This window comes from Micropterus dolomieu, linkage group LG22, assembly GCF_021292245.1.
Source record: "Micropterus dolomieu isolate WLL.071019.BEF.003 ecotype Adirondacks linkage group LG22, ASM2129224v1, whole genome shotgun sequence".
NCBI classification, from domain to species: Eukaryota; Metazoa; Chordata; class Actinopteri; order Centrarchiformes; family Centrarchidae; genus Micropterus; species Micropterus dolomieu.
Window position 1 is genome coordinate 22514924 of NC_060171.1, and position 4630 is coordinate 22519553.

The 4630-nt window shown below is 38.5% G+C and overlaps 2 long non-coding RNA genes across 2 annotated transcripts in view; one reads left to right on the plus strand and one right to left on the minus strand.

The window, feature by feature from the left end:
- The first annotated feature begins 774 nt into the window (after nucleotides 1-774).
- Nucleotides 775-1928, plus strand: LOC123961123. Its single transcript, XR_006822660.1, has 3 exons — nucleotides 775-913; nucleotides 1522-1656; nucleotides 1870-1928. It is a non-coding gene; the product is annotated as an uncharacterized LOC123961123 (long non-coding RNA).
- Nucleotides 1929-4169: 2241 nt separating this feature from the next.
- The window catches only part of LOC123961122, a 1001-nt gene continuing 540 nt past the window's right edge, over nucleotides 4170-4630 (minus strand). Inside the window, exon 2 of the long non-coding RNA XR_006822659.1 lies at nucleotides 4170-4442. This is a non-coding gene — a long non-coding RNA (uncharacterized LOC123961122). The remainder of the gene's footprint in view (nucleotides 4443-4630) is intronic.

The window sequence follows — 4630 nt, forward strand, 5'->3', positions numbered from 1 at the left end:
ATGTTGGTGAGACAGCACTAGGAAGATCTTAAAAAACAAAGTTTTAAATCATTGGAAAACATTTTTCTTGTTTCATCGGCAGTGGGTTTCTACAATTGCAGTTTCATTGGAGTCCAACAATGTACTAGCTGTTATCACTTCTTGTTTCATTAAAAGTTGAAGTATGTTGATTTCTTGCATACATAGTACATACAGCTGGGATAAAATGGAATTGGGACACAGAAACTGAAATCCTATACCAGTGCCAGTAGTGATGCTTTCTATCTGACCCTGAGCTCTGGTCTCCCTGGATGCCCAATCTCCTCACATATTTCTGTTTGTGTCTTTAAATGCACTCATACCTTTTTGAAAAATATTATTCAAATATAATTAAGTGCTTCAATTTATGGCTGAATGCATCAGTGCATTTATGCCTAAGGAAAAACAAGTTCCTGACATCTTATTTTGGAATGGATTTAAAAATACTGTTACATTAGAATTCAACAGAAAATCTTACTATGTACCAGATAAGCATATGGATCGTCACCTCTTTTGTAGGTTCACATATACATATATACATACTCTTTTGTGTGAATCCTGTTCTATATCAGGAGTTGCTGAGCAAAATGCTTTCTGTTATTGTGGGTGGTCAATTTTATATGTTAAAGGCAGGGTAGACAAAAATCAGTTTAGTCCTCTCAGGGCTGCAGTAAACACAGCCACTCGTTTCATTCGGACCGAATGCAATGATTGGCTGGCTGACTGTCACTCTCCCTCGCTGCCATGGCTACCAGCCCTGCTGCAACAGGAGCTTCCCCGTGCGCGCGAAGCGGTCAGACCGTTGGGTGATATCTGCATGGCTTTTCAATGATAGTGACAACTGAGGAACACCAAGGGGCTGACACGGCGTGGTGGCTGTATTTCTGCTGGACAGGTAATCTGGCTTTTATCATTTTGATGGTGGTTTGTTACTTTCATCGCTAGCAAACGTGGCTACCTACGCATAGAGCTAACGGTTGCTACGAGTGCAGACTGGTGTAGGAGCCAGAGTAGAGACGATGAATTATATCTAGCTGTAGGTGAGCTGGAAAACAGAAGCGCAAGCTGTGTTTTCCGACGCTAACATTAGGTAAGACAATGTAAGTGTAGACTGCGCTGGTTTAGTTAATCACCATATAGGTTTATTGTTATACTATGTTTACACCTAACTTTAGTTATCTTTACCTTGGATCTAATCTGTTTGTGATTATCTTGTGTCTGCAGTTGATGTTTGACTGTATGTTACTTTTACAAATGGGTGATGTAGCTGTGTGTTTGTAGTTATGAGAAAGACATGTCAACGTTAGTATACATAAACAATGATGGCTAAAGGTCCCCAAGTATCTGTGTTTCTGGTATATAAGCTACCTATAATATAGTTGACATTGTTCGTAGCTAAACCTATTGTTTGAAAACCTTTTACTGTAATTGCTGCTGTTATGCCATTACTTATTTTACCAGAAGTAAAAATTCCTGTATGTTTTATTTCTACTGTGCCCTCAGGTCACCTGCAGATTTGGAGTCTTCCAACACCCTGTGCTTATCACCAGTATACACTGATCGGACCATGCTGGCTGGCCAGGATTACAGCCACCATGTCCACAGGCCAGCCAGGAGAAAAGCTGATGACACAGTTAAGTATGTTGCATTATGAGTATTCTTGTGCTTTTCACTTAATACATTTATAAGTGATGAGTCAAAAAATATTAAACAGTACGAGGAATACAGATAAATGGTGTAGATTTATTGTTTTGATTGCATTTTATGTGGAAATGCTAACTACTGTATAAGAGAATAATGTCAGGTATTACAAACTTTTCACTAAGCTGATCCTGCTTTCTGTATTATCAGGTACAGCAAGGTGTACAACAAAAAGTCCAGGAAGTGGATTGAAGGTGGAGAAGGACTACAGTTACATTGCAGACCTCCAGAGTGCCATCCTCCTCCTCCTCCTCCTCCTCCTCCGGTTGTCTACTACTGAGGAGATGCCTAGAAGCAGAACCAGGAGACCTGATGATCCCCGTCAACATGGGGTTCAGTCAGGTGTCCCTGCCCCAACTGTGTTGCTAGATACAGAAATAAAACGAAAAGTAATATGGTTGGTTTTGAAATGTGGTAATCATGTCAGAGAGGTGATTGTGATATAATTAATCATCTCCACAGCAGCGATATGATGCTACGTGCAAAGTCTCAACTGTCTTCATAATCAGTCAGGACACCTCTGGACACACCTTGTCTTTCTTCCTGTATATACTTATTTTTAATGATGTTTAAAAATGATCTATTTGTGATATAGGTTGTAGTTTTAGTATTATTTTAATAACAATAAACAAGTGTTATACCACATTTCGATGTCATTATTGGAGACCTAAGACATAAATGTAGTTGCTTGATTGATTATGCTGCAAGTGTAAAGAAAAGGCATTTATCATTTTCAATGTTTTATTTAAAAAAGAATGAAAATATTCTCCAGAACAGGAAAAATATACCTCCTGGGAATAAAACAAAAACAATGTACAGGTATTCATTCACACAGTGGATGGAATTATTTGTGTAGCACTGTGTCAGTTAGTGACATTACATCTTACACCCTGCTAGGATTAAACCTCTGTATTGTCCTAATGGATCAGGAGAACAGTTGTGTATCTTCCAGAAACAGCAACTCAGTATCACGACTCCACAGTGCTCCACACTGCCACACTACAAACTGTCTGTATGCTGCCTGACTGAACTGTCTGTTACTCTGTCCTGGGTCTGGAAGATCAGCCATGTGTGGTGCATGGAAACACTGTAGTGTGGATGTTGTCCAGTCCTCTGATTCTGGCCTGTAAAGGAATATATAGTTGTTAGAACCCCAATTGGAAAGATCTGTGTAATTGGAAAGAACGTTCATCAACATCATCAGATATTTTTATTGAACAGGGGTTTGTTGTTCTCAAATAGGACTTCTGTGTCCACATTACACACCACATCAATGTACATGACACAGATGAGCCGATAGCTGAAGCAGAGTAGTTAGTAGTAGTTAGTTGTTGTAATCAGTAAACAATAATAAAAAAGTTTAAGTTTTCTAAATTAAGTCCCCTGGGGTATTCTATTTCTTACTTAATCAACTTGATGGTAAAATGTTCCAAATCCTGGTGCCAACTCACCTCTCGGGGAGATGCACAAATATGGGGTAAGCCCATGTCTTTGATGTCATTACATCCTAAGTCAACTCAGTCAAAATTTTTTGATCAGGTTGAGTGTCAAAGGATGTTAGAACACTTCTTTTACTGTAGTATCTCAAGAGCACAGACTGAGATGCCCACTGGCCAGGCTCTGCTCACATCATTAAGCCCTTAAAGCAACGTAGCAAACCACAAATTGATTGAGACTCCATGTGCATGCTAAACCAAATGCCACTAGGCTATAAACTACTAATATAACTTACCACTAGTAGGCTACAATGTAAATTCCAGTTGGACAAAACAGCCGTTTAATTTTTGTGGGTTGTTGTCATTCATTAAATTATTGTGCCAGAAAAATGTTCTACATGGTAGTTAGTCTCTGATTTGTTAATGCTAAGTACTAACTTGTCATAACTATTCATGCAGAACAACAAGTTCAACTTTAGAAAAGTTTGCTGATTGAGGCATCACTTTGTGTTATGATGGGGGACATAAGGGCTCAGATTAGGGGTGACACACTTAGGTCATGAGAACAAGATGAGAAGATATTTTTACAGTATTTTGAATAAATATTCGATGCTGAAATATATCGGGGGCGGTCCTCCTCCATAAGACTTTGAGCATTTAACACTTTCTGCACCAATTCTCTTTATTTATAGAAAGGGAAACAAAATGAAGGTGTCAGGTGACAATTCAAAATATAAAAATATAATGGACTATATATTCTATAATGGAGAATGACAGTGTGCTTTTAAACGATATAGGCCTGATATTCTTTGTGGGGTTCATCAATAGTGATAAGTGATCAGTATCTCTTTTATAAACGTTAGGAATCGTTAATATATTATTACACTTAGTAAAAGTACCATTCCTTGAGATTCAGCAAAAACATGTGGTGATAATTGTGTTTAAACAATGTCAACAGCAAAGTGTCTGACAAGGACCTTAAGAAGTGAATGCATAATTCGCCAAAACAGATAGTAAGTAAGTAAGTAAAAGTTTATTTCTATAGCACCTTTCACAGGTATAGGGCCACAAAGTGCTTCACAACAAAAACATTAATATCATAAAATACACACAATAAAAGCATAGACAGTACATGATCATATCAACCCACAAGTAGCTAAATGAAAGCCTGAACAAATAAATGTGTCTTTAGTCTGCATTTGAAGGCATCAACAGAATCAGAAGAGCGCATAGATGGTGGAAGGTCATTCCACAACCTAGGGGCAACAGCCTGAAAAGATCGGTCACCTCTAGTACGGTAGCGAGTGCGTGGAACCGTCAGCAGGTTCTGATCCACAGACCTCAGAGCACGCACAGGGGTATAACGCTGAATCAGGTCACTAATATAGGGTGGAGCCTGGCCATGTAAAGCTCTGAAAACTAAAACCAAAATTTTAAAATTTATCCTATAAGACACTGGTAGCCAATGAAGTTCT